At 39.1% G+C, this 12,724-nt stretch overlaps 1 protein-coding gene across 44 annotated transcripts in view; it reads left to right on the top strand.

The window, feature by feature from the left end:
- The window catches only part of SOX6 (SRY-box transcription factor 6), a 458,084-nt gene that overhangs the window by 114,702 nt on the left and 330,658 nt on the right, over positions 1–12,724 (top strand). For 32 of the 44 annotated variants that reach the window (XM_083477096.1, XM_083477104.1, XM_083477133.1 and 29 more), the window contains one exon: positions 3,160–3,250. The exons of 8 other annotated variants lie outside the window; for them this stretch is intronic. The gene's annotated coding sequence lies outside the window, so the exon portion shown is untranslated. Of the gene's footprint in view, positions 1–3,159; positions 3,289–12,724 lie in introns of all 44 variants that reach the window. 4 more of the 44 variants (XM_083477110.1, XM_083477103.1, XM_083477136.1 and 1 more) reach the window with 1 other exon arrangement.

Genomic DNA, 12,724 nt, shown 5'->3' with positions numbered 1-12,724 from the left:
TCTATTTGAAAGGTCTTGGGCTACTCAGGCTTGTGATTTACAGATCCATCCTAAGTGCCAGTGTCCATTGTATGGTATCAGCTCAAGATACAGTAACAAATGGGAGATTGTATGGCAAGTGTACCATGTTAACTATCAGGTTATGCTTTCCATATTTTTTTCTGAATTGCTATACGTGGTGTGCTAGGTTCCTGTGAATAATCTGAGTTGTTTCTCCCCTGCAAAACCATAAAGTCCATCTTGGCTTTCTGACACTGACTAAGCTACTTGGATTAGGAAAACCTGGTCTTAAAAGAGAAAAATTGGATGTTTCGCAAACCCAGCAGATATTTTGAAACACTCATGGAGCTGATAAGAGTCATCGTAAATTTAAACATTACCTTGCCTTGCACGGAAACCACACTAATAAATGGCTTTGAATTTTTTATGAATGACCGAGTACCAAGCTTTACTAATAAGCCCAAGCTGTGGTGCTTTATATTTTTCTTTTCTTTTTTCTTTTTGGCTAAAGGATGCTGCAGAGAAAGCACTGATGAGGTGTCATATAATTTTACAAGTTGCATAACTGCTTTTAACAACTAAACTCTCTCTGATTAAAATAACAATTGAGCCTGTAATTTTTCTGAACAGCTGCTGCTACAGGGGGTCATTACCTTGGAGAGCTTGGAAATAATTGTACTCCTAATACATGAGTTATGTAGTCTCATGTTTTACAGCAATGCACAAAGTTTAAAGCCTATAGTAGAATGTTATTTGAAAGCTGTCAAACCATGTTAAAAAAGACTGCATCGTCAAAGGCCCTTGTGGCCAGGATTCAACATGTAGCCTTGTCTTACTCATTATAAAATGCATGTTTATAAAGTTCCACAGAGCATCCAATTCCCAATTCACTTATATCAGCAAGACTTAACTTGCTCATTAATCTAAATTCTTTTGCAACTTTAATCTACATGTTTAATTAATCATAAAATGAGGCGGTAAGTAATTTCAGCAATGTGTGGCTTGTTATCAGATGCATTTAATCACTCTTCTGTGAGCTCATTTGGAAACACCTGAAGATGTCGAGAGCAGTTTGAATAAGCATAAATTATTCTTTGTCAGTGTACTTCACCCAACTAATAAGACATTAATTTAAAAAAGGCAGTGTTAGTCATTTTTAGATCTTCACCAATATTTTTAGCTTAGCAATATAATGCTAATTGTATATACTGTACAATACACAATATAGTGTCCGACAGTGGAACAGGGAGTATTATTCAATTCATTTTCCTGTTTACATGTAATTACTCTGCGTAATCTTAGGTTGAATGAAGATTAACCATAGTTATCAAATCGTAAGTATTTAAATGTTCTTGGAACAAGCTACTAGTTAATTGAAATCATAAAAGCTACTAGATGATATAATAACAGTTGTAAGATTATATCTTCTCTGTGAATTTACTTTTGTTTGAAGTACCTTTATGCCTTTTTTTTACTGTATTAAAAACATAGCCAAATATGAAGAAGTAACTTCTACGAACGAATAAACACATTTTAATATAGAGACTATTGATCTGATCTTGACAAATTAGCAGGGCATAACAGAACCCTTTACAAGGCAATTGGATGCCAATCCACAGTTTAGTGTACTAACTGGAAAAGGTCTCTCTTGTCTTGGCACTTCTACAAATGCTACCACAGGGCTGTGCATGGTATCCTCAGCCTGTTAGGAGCTTATGCATGGGTTAAATAGCTGCACAGATCTCCAGAGTTACTATAGTGCTGCGCTGCAGTACTGCCCTACTGTGTTCTGAATAATTTCCAAGTATACCCCTGAACCTAAAATCACCAATGTGAACTCTTCCTTTTCCTTTATTTGAGAAGCTGTGGCCAGAGGCAGAGGACTGTGTAAGACTGGAGACTATTTATCATCCTTTTCTCACCTTTCTTTCTTCAGACGTGGTCAGTGGAAATATTCCTAAACCAAAGAAGACACTCACAACCTCAGGCTGATATTTCATAAGGGTGAATTATACTCCCCAGAGTGTTAGACATGGATGAATTTAAAATGGCATTTTTGGAGAATGTCAGCACCTGTCCTGTTTCTGCCTTGCAAGGGTTGACATTCTGTAAGAATAATTATTTCCTTAGAAAGAGATTTGTTGACCTGTCATGGATCTTCACAAACACACATTCTGCTGACCACTCCTTTGAGCTCTTCTAGATATTGCAGTGTGTATGTATTATAGCAGCAAGACATTATTTCTGCTATAAGAATTTTACACTTCCTGCAATGTTTTCTCTGCTCCATCTTTTCTTAAGGCCCTGTTTTCTTTGCTATGTAGTGCTCTAATAAGATCATTAGTCAGGCGCACTGTCTCCATGAACTCTAAAAGATGCTGCATTGCTGGCACTGTAGCAATACACTGTGGTAACTGATCCCTCTCTACCTTTTCCTGCTGACAAATTGCCCCTTGTGATCTCCACAATTTGATGTTTATTTTAATCCTGTATTCCTCTCCAGATGGAAGACATCACAGAGTGCTCGGCATCTAAAAACAGTACAGCTTTTGCAATGTCATATAGTTCCAACTTGTAGGCTGGACAGTTTAACAACATTCAGTGAAAGCACAAGAATAAAACGGTGTACATATTACATTTAGGATCTGTCTGAGAAACCATCCACCAACTTACAAAATATATGAGCTACTTCTGTGTCTTTCTGCATGCAAGAATTTATTTTTGACTTGTTTACTTTGTAAATGAAAATAAAACTCGTGCAAGATATATAGACTGCTTTAGACTAAATGGTATTTTTCTGACAAAAGGAATAAAATGATCCATATTGGGGAGTAAGTGCCTGAATTCTACAAGGGAGCTACATTAATTCAGTGTGGAGAAAGTTCCCTTAGGACTTCAAGAGAGTAAAGGTGGAAACAGATGACCATTTCCATACGATAACAACTTTTAAAAGACATCTGCTACTAGAGGGTGATCAAGCCACAACTTAGCACTTTATTGCACACCTTACACTCTCCCATTAAAATAAGAACAAAAGAAGATCTAGATGATCAGACCAAAGGTTCAGCTAGTCAAGCAGTCACGTAGATTAAACCATTAACCTGTGATTGCTATTATTTCACAATTATTCAACTTATTTTCTGTCTTTGTTTTTAATAGACCTACTAGATGCTGCCTTGTTGGCTTCTTCTCTGATGACACCTTTCACGAGACACTGCTAGAGCAGAAAGGCAGCCTGTGACGAGGCAAGGTAACATTTGCATACTCACCTAAATGTTCTAATCAGTGGTAAGGGAAATGCTTTTCTCACCTGCCATATTTTCTCCCCTTATAATATCTTCATACTCCATATTTTCTAGTTAGGCGGTAATATAAAAGAAATGAGCATTAGAAATGTTTTTTTTCACTTCGTTGGATGCCCCCATTGTTTGGAGAGTGCTGTCTTATCCTACTGTACACATGTACATAGATAGTATTGATTTCATTTATTGCATGTAGACCTCTCTGCTGAGGCAGTCCCATGAAACGTCCCACACTGACTTTACAATAAGAAATATCAACAATAAAAACTCATAGAAAAGCCATTTAAAATCCAGTATAGATGCAGACTAAGATAAAGGCTTGTTGAAAGAGGAAATAGGCACCAAAAAGAGATATGGCACCTGCCTGATATGTAATGGGAGGGAGTTCCAAAGGATAGGTTTTGCCACACTAAAGGGTTTATTCCTATGTTTTATGTAACAGACTTTCAGGTGAGATGGTATTTGTAGGAGACCCCCTCCTGCAGAGCTCTGTGATTAGTGGGGCAATATTTTAGGAATGTATGCACACTTTTCTAAGGATTAACTCTCCCTTAAATTATGCTTCCTAATTCAAGACTAGATTTAAAATTTAAGGTTTTGAAAACACAGTTTCCTGGATGCACAACAATTCAGCATAAGATCCATTTAAATGAGCAACTGCATTATCCAAAGGTCTAACTACATTCTAGTTACCAGGAGTCTGAAAAGGCTATGTCACTACAGAAATCATCATTGATATCACTATCACTAACTAAATCCTTTGAAGACAGAGGTCCTATGGCTGGGTCGGGATGGCATGGGGATGAGAGACCAACTCCCTTCTCTTGCGGGGGCCCAATTAGTGCCATTGCCTTCCGTTAAGAGTTTGGGTGTAATCCTTGACGCCTCCCTTTCCATGGAGGCGCAAGTTACAGCAACAGCCAAGGAGACATTTTTCCACCTTCGCCACATCAAGCAATTGGTCCCTTACCTTTCCCGCCCCGACCTGGCCACAGTGATCCATGTGACGGTCATCTCCAGGCTTGACTACTGTAATTCGCTCTACACGGGGCTGCCCTTGAAGCTGACCCAGAAACTCCAGAGGGTGCAGAATGCTGCAGCGAGGCTCCTCACGGGGTCTCTGCCATGGGAGCATAGTCACCCAGTGCTTTTCAAACTGCACTGGCTCCTGGTAGAGTACAGGGTCAGATTTAAGGTGCTGCTTTTGACCTTTAAAGCCCTTCACGGCCTAGGACCCTCATACCTATGGGACCGCCTCTCCCGGTATGCCCCATGGAGAGCCTTAAGGTCCATACATAGCAACACCCTAGTGGTCCCAGGCCCTAAGGAAGTTAGATTGGCTTCAAGCAGAGCCAGGGCCTTTTCAACTCTGGCTCCGACCTGGTGGAACGCTCTGCCTCATGAGACCAGGGCCCTGCAGGATCTGATTTCTTTCCACAGGGCCTGTAAGACAGAGTTGTTCCACCTGGCCTTTGGCTTGGAGCCAATTTGATTCCCTCCCTCCCTCTCTTTCTTTTTTTCCTTTCCTTCTCCCCCTGCGATGAGGCTACATTTTAATATTTTAATGTTTCAATATTTTAATGTTGTATTTTAATTTTGTTTTTAAGTTGTAATCATTCAACTTGTTTTTATTATTGCTTGTTATAGCCGCTCTGAGCCCGGACTTGGCTGGGGAGGGCGGGGTATAAATAAAAATTATTATTATTATTATTATTATTATTATTATTATTTATTTATTATAGAAGGATTAAGAGCATTCCTGGCACTGGATTTTTAAAAAGTTAATATAATTGTTGTGAAAGATGATGGAGATCTATGATTACACCTGCGCTTGCAATTCTCACATACCTGCTTTGCCATAGGAAGAATCAGAATTGTCCCTGCCCCCACCTGTCCGCCACACCTTACCCACCACTTCTGCTGCATGCTGAAATGCTTCCCCTCCCGTTTATTAAAGATTTGGGTCTCTTTGTCAGTGGTATGTTACTGGTTGAGTAAAAGTGTTCTACAAAGTTATGATATGGTTATCATTTCAACCTTGTGAGGTATGATATGGTGAGATGTAGTCGTTTCCCAAAGCCATCTAGTGAGTTATACATGGCTCACAACTCCAAACCCAACATACTCCAAACCCAACATACTCCACTTGCCACTTGCCTTCAGCAATTAAGCTATTGCTGTATATTCATAAATAGAAAATACAGACAATGCAGAATCTATAGCTTCAGGATTTGCATTCTAGTTAGTTTCCCTAGAAATATCTATTTTGACCCTTTTGTCAGCCCCTTCATAACAACTACTGGTTTTATAAAGCAGGACTAAGTATTCAAACTATTAAATTAAACTCTAGCAGATGGCATTTCTGAATCATAGACAGCAAAGGAGTTTAGGAGAATTCAAACATAAATAACATCTCCATTTTTGGTTATAACTTTTTCTGAGAAATGTGTAGAAAGAATTAAGTTGCACATATAGTTTTTAAAGGCAAAAACAATAAAAAAAGAAATCAATTAGGTAAATCGTCCAAAAATAATTTAACCCTGGAAAAACAAGTAATAAAATTATGTAGTAAATCATTGCACTATATAAAGGCAAGCAATGTAAACCATAGGGTTGTGTCCAAGGAAGTGGTCCTGTTAGTGCAAGGACTTCTTTCTGTGCAGAGAGACTTTCTCTTCCTGTGTGCCCCATGTACACATGTACACAAACACACCAAATCTGTTCTAGGGGTTCCCCAACTCTCTGGAGATTTGTGGTGGTTGTGGAAAGGGAGTAGAAGTCCTTGTGCTAGTGTGATGACTTCATTGGATACAACCTAAACTGTCTATGGGTAACTTCCATTCATGTTCTGTTATTTGGAACCTTGTTAATGTTTGTTAGAAAAGGTAGCTGAAGCTTATTTGCAGATCCCTTCCTTTCCTCTCTCAGTACCTCTGTCAGGCATGGCCCTCTAGGGAACCTGTGGAGTTCTGCAAATGTTATTTTATTGTTTTATTAAAATTTTATTTTATTAAATGATGTCAAAATATAAAAACAAACTTCTCTCCAATGAACTCCTCCCGCCCTCCGTGCATAATCTGTAGTATTGTACTCCATTTATCTAGGGCTGGAACTGATGAAATAGTCCATTTCTCTTTGTATGCTATCAGTCAATGTATCAATTTTGGCAATCTCTAAAGCCTTGATCAGCTTTTTCTTCATAGATGGTATTGTTTCACTTTTGCAGTGCCTAGCCAACACAATCTTGGCAGCAGCAAACAGCATATTCATAATAATTCAACTTTATGTAAAACTGCTTTTTTATTTTCTTCAATACCATGGTTTTTCTTGAATGTAAGTAATCAGCGTAAGAGAGAAGGGAGAATCAAGATAGATGCTTTCGGTGCTAAAAAGCAAAACAAGACAAGTGACATTGTAAACAAAATAATAAATGCCACTTACTACTTCTGTGGGCTGGTTAATGTTTTGTGCACAGTTCTCAAAGGAAACCCAACTCCTGCTCTTTCCCAATGGTCATGGGGCAACAGACATAGTTTATCCCATTTTATCCCTACAACATGGCAGAGAGTGACAGAGTGTCTAGTCTAGAGTGTCTTGAGTCACCTGTGAGCTTTTAGAAAAGAATGCCAGTTGGGCCTAGAGAATGAGAAAGGTGGTGTAAAGAACCCAGAATGCAGGCACACTGTGCAAATTTATATGTTAAGCCTATGGCAGACAACATTAGAGAGACAGAATATTAGGATATCAGTCAAGGATAAAGGAGGGCAGGGAAAGAGAGCAAATTGACCTGTTCAAGCCCTAACAGAGTATATGAAGTACCCTGGATAGCTGTTGCTTTTGGATAAGGGTGGAGGGAGTGGTATCCTCCTGGTGATGGCACTGGGCACCCGTGGGGCTGCTGCTAACCCCAAACTCCTCTGACCTCACAGGTGCAGTGCAACCACCAGGAAGTCACCACTGCCTCCATCCCAACATGCCATTGCTTTCTTCTGAAGAGGAGAGGTGAATTTGGTTTTGTGAGGATGCATGTCTTGAAGTTAATAAATTCTCATCCTGTACTAAAAAAGCGAAACCTTGCATTATACAGGGATGTTTAGTGGATGTGTATTCCCCCTTTCCCACTCTAGAAGAACTACATTCTTGGCTATGTAGCCATAACATGCTTGGGTTGGGAGCAGCAGCCTACCACTCTATGGCACAGCGGGAATAGGCCTGGGAAGGGTGTGACCTTCACTTCTTTGCAACTCCTGAAACTTCCAGCCCCAGGGTTGAATAGTATAACAAGACTTCTCTTTCAGGTTGGCTGGATTCCTGAACAAGAGAACTGTCCTTAGAGGGTGGGACATACACTGCAATATTTTGTTGTAGACCCCACTTTGTTCTCCTGATTTGTCATTTATCCAATTGCCCCAAATGAATCTTTGAAGAAGTAATTTGATTAAACCAATGTATATCAGCTCCTGTAACAAAATTTATGCATAAAGGCATAAAGGAACATGAAAGATATTCAATAGAACTTTTAAGAGACTAAGTTTATCCTCGGGTTAAGTAGCATTTCCGCTCCATGTGATACAAGAGGGCACAAATTAATTCTATATTAGAAGTCTGGTGTCAGCATCTTGGCATGTATAAAAGCTAAATGGGACAGGATATGGAAATGGTGATACCAAGTAGTGACCAAAATGACATATAGGTGGCCATGTGACCTATGGTGTAGCGAACAATCCTATACTTGAAGGAGTCCACTTCAGGTTTAAAGATAAGGAACCATGGGAAGGGGGAGCAAGGGCTTTGAAGCCAGCTCCTTGCAATGCAGGAATTTTTTTTGCCCAATGTGGGGCTTGAACCCACATTCCTGAGATGAAGAGTCTCATGATCTACCAACTGAGCCATCCCAATTTCTATTTGAATTATAGCAATTAGGTCATAATCTGCATCTTCGTATGAATAATTATCATTATTTTCCTTTTTTGTGATGAATAAGTTGCCATCCTATTAGTATATGTATATTGGAATTTGCTTCTTTATGGAATTCCCACCCTGTACAAATTAGACAGAGGTGATCTTTGAGTTCCTGTTGAAAACTTTTTATTTAGACACACCTTTCCAGAGGTGTGGTCTCAGTTATGCTTCTTGTAATCTTGAATTCATCATTAGTCAGTCACCTGAATGGATTATCTGTATTTATTCAAATTTTAAATGATGTTTTATATTTGGTTGTAGACATTGCCTTGGTATATTTTATGGCAGTATATAAATACTTTTCTAAATAAATACATACATTTTGGGGATTAAATGGTTATTTTTATACTGTTTTTATTGTTGCCTGAATGAATTCTTGTGCATAGCTTTAGAATTTTTTCTTAAGAGATTATGTAAATAGGTAGGTATGTAGGTGAAAACCAGGATAAAATGGCAGACATTTCTTTGATTATTGCAGCTCAAAGCACAACATTGTTGTGTTGGCTCCAGACTAACAGCACAATCCAAAACCAAGACCCCACTGGGATGCGAGAGTTTGGATGTGGAAGAACTTGGGCTTTCCTGGTTGAATTTGGGCTCGGCTGGGTCTATGCCAGAAAAGTGTCTCACCCCAGCTGAGCTGGAGATACATCTGTGAAAGTCCCTCACCTTATCTTAGCTGGTGGAACTTAAGATGGTGGAATTTATGTTGACACAAATCCCCAAAAAGGGGCATTCCAGGGGCATGGCAGGGTTGTGACAGGAGCTGGACAGGGCAAAGAGAGACTAACATCTATTCCAAACTCCTTTCAGTTCAGTCACACGACCTAGTAATCCACCACTTATAGTGGTGTAAGTCAATTACCTCATGAACAGAGTTTAGAATAGGGGTAAATTAACAACTTAGACAGACTTTCTGTTGTTAGGATTCCTTTGATAGTAACTTAAGTCAATTGATTTCAACGGGTCTACTTATAAGCATGATCAGATTCATTGCTTCAGACTGATAGTGGTCTAACTAAAAGGTAGTTGTACTTTCATCATACATGCAGTTTAATTGGGCTCTTTGGGAAGGAAAAAGGCCTCCGTCTGTCCAAAAGTGCTGAAAATGCTTTTGTTATTCTCCTTTCCAAATACTAATAAATAATTATTTTGCAGGAATTATTATAAATATTTTTAACATTATAGCACAATATAATTCTGTACTCTTTACTAACAAAACTCATATTACACCTCAGTTTGAATAAGCACAATTGCTATTGACTTGTTCTTAAGGGTGACACCATTAGTCTCTGGATTTAAATCATATAAATAATATAAACTATTACCTCCTGAATATACTATACATTCAGACAATAATTCAGCACAAAAAATTTACCTCCTTCTTTTCAAAATTATAATTCTACAGGGTCATTTCTCACTTTGTTTGGTGTGTAAAACATAATTTATATTCTTGACATACAAAACTAATTCAAAAGAAGAGTCTCATTTAGACGATAAGGTGCAAAGTGATGTGGTTTGAAAATCTGAAATGAGCTTTGTGGGAAATTAAGGTGCTCTTAGTAGTTAACTGCTCCTCAGTGTGGTAGATAGAGCATGGCAGAAACACAGGCATGACCTGATGTGTGACCTGAGGGCTTAGAAGTTTGTCTGTGTTGCTGGGGGAGGGCAGAAAGGATTTGATAAAGCAATAGCTTTGGATAGAGGCCAGTTAAATTCTGGTTCAGAAGGGCTTGGTGAAATGTTTGAGGAGGACTTTGAAGGAGAGGAGGGAGATGGGTTCAATGAGTGAATGTAGGAATAAGATAAACCTTTCTTAAACAAATAAGCTTAAAAAAATAACCATCAAAAGCATAAAAATTTGGTTTCTTGAAGTACAATTATGGAGCAAGTCACACATACGATGAAAACAGAAATATTGTATTGACTTGGGGAGAAAGAAGAGAATTAATTCCAGACTCTTTGAATTCTGTCGAACTGTGCCAGTGATTGTGACATTTTGCAACATATCTAAACTTCTCTGTTTGTGTGCATATATGTTTAAAAACACATGTCTGAATGCTTCTTTGGATTAGGTGTAATATAGCATCTCAAGATAATCATATGTTCATTGTAATCCTGTTGTTATGGTACAATACTGCTGCCCCAGTAGTCCTATAGAACTTTACCCACTGGGCAGGCAGGACTGTGAGCCTATAATGAGGAAAGAGGCAGTGTGGTGATACACGGCTTAGGGTACCACTTGACTAAAAATTGGCTAAAAATTCCCAGTGAAGACTCCCAAGTGGTGATATGATAGGTGGTCACGGGCTTCTGACCCTTGTTTTACATTAGCCCTATGATGACACACTCTCCTGGGCTCCTACACTCCCTGTGTAAGTAAAATTTGCCAAATACAAATAAAATGGAATACAAAATTTCCATTTGTTTTGGAAATATATTTATCAATTACATGATTTATATCCTACTTTTCAGGACATATATCCTCACAAGGTGGCATACAAAACCAGTCATACAAAAACATGAAATCAACAGTTTAAAATTATATGGATGGATGGATGCAAATAAAAATGTATTTAAAAACTCACTAATAAAGAGGACATAAGTACTTCATGGGAGATAATCTTCTATAAATAGGGGGCCAACCCTGAAAAGGCTCTGTCTCTCACCATGGGTTTGCATGATCCATGCCTTCATGGTGAGCCTGCTAGACCTGGCTGCTGCCTACTCTGCAAGCAAGAGAGAATGTCACCGTACAAGGTCAAGGCAAAGTTAGGTAATATGTGTTGGTCATTATCAAGCTAGTAGTAAACTCAGTATGGTTTTGCTGATTCCAAAAGCAGATTTGAGCTGGATGCTTTCATAAATCCAAGGCTTTGCCTTGTCTGATCTGTTGATGTTTAAGAGGTGTCTTTGAAACCTGGCAGTCATTCAGAATTTTCTTACTTTACATTGAGCTAAGTGGTTGTACACAAGATGAATCCTTACCTCTCTCTCTCCCCCTTTTCTCTGTCTCTGCACACTCCTCCCCCAAAGTTCTGGAGCTTCTGTGAGTTACAATCTTAAATCAGTTTTGGTTGAAACATGATGCTGGTCGTAGGCAAAACACCTATCTGTGTACACGTTATACCATATTGGCCTGAATATAAGCCTCACTTTTTTTTCCAAATTCCAACCGTGAAAAGTTAAAGTGTGGCTTAAATATGCGACCTTACAAAAATGGGCTTTTACGATATCCCTGCTAAAACAGACATACGGTAAAATGGAACGGGTGTTACTGCCTATGGAATTTTAAGGGAGCGGCCTATATTCGGGTATTGTCTTTTTTTCTCCCCCCCCCTTGAATTTTAAAGGTGCAGCTTATATTCAGGTGTGGCTTATATTTGGGCCAATACGGTATGTGGTTACATCTCTAATGTTCTTGCCATGTGTGCCAGCAGTGTTAACACATCAACAATCAGGAGGATGTGCTGCAATGGATGGCTTGGGGGCACATGGTGAGAGCAAGGTAGAGCAAGATAGCAACTATATAGTGCTTAATTATGCTATATCATTCTCTCCCATAATGTGTAGTGATAGTCGCCAACTTGGATGGTTTTAAAAGAGGTTTAGGTAACTTAATGAAGGATTAGACTATCACTGGCTACTGGCCACAATAGCTAGTACTGTTGGAGGCGGTACTGGGCAGTACTGCATCAGGGAGGAGCACTGTGGTGCTCAGGTCGTGCTTGTAGGCATCCCATAGGTATCTTGTGGAACAGGATGCTTGACCAACTGGGCCCTTGCCTGATCCAGGAGGGCTTTTCTTACATTGTTACATACCTAAAATGCTCACAAGGGCAAGTGCTTTGCTGGTGACCAGTATCCAATTTAATTAATCCCTGAGCCACATTTTGCTCCAGTTTGTTCTTCCTATCACAGTGTGCAGCAGTTAAAATACAAAGCACAGCAAAAACTAGCTGACAAAGAAACCCACTTCTGAAACTTGGCTGTAAGAGGCTGATGCTTATTTGAGTATGTCAAGATATTGTTGGAAAAGTTTTCCTCCAAGTGGAGAAAACTGTCGGAGAAACAACTAATTAATCCTTGCCCCTTTATAGCTGTGTAATGCAATGCATAACTAAAAGTCCTGTTAAATTAATTAATGATTTCAATTATGAACTTTTCCCCAAAATGTTATGATTCATATCAGGCTGATGATGCAGTGACCTGGGAGTGTGAAATTTGAGCTGTGCGCAGAATTGCCAGTTAATTGATTCACAAATTATTTAAAGTTTGTTGCACCCAAGGGAGTGCTCACATCCATGGCAGCTACTTCATAGAAGGGACAAACTCGTTCTCCTTTTCATGCCAGGCAAGCTAACAACCATGATTTTGGTGCTGCTAATAATTATATGGGAAATTCTGAGTACCCTGCTGCTGTGATGGTTGAAAGAGAGCTTCAGATTTTCATGCTGCAG

This window comes from Podarcis liolepis, assembly GCF_965112155.1.
Source record: "Podarcis liolepis genome assembly, chromosome: 1".
In the NCBI taxonomy this organism is placed as follows: domain Eukaryota; kingdom Metazoa; phylum Chordata; class Lepidosauria; order Squamata; family Lacertidae; genus Podarcis; species Podarcis liolepis.
The sequence above is the reverse complement of the archived record's forward strand: the minus strand, read 5'-3'. Positions and strand labels throughout refer to the sequence as shown.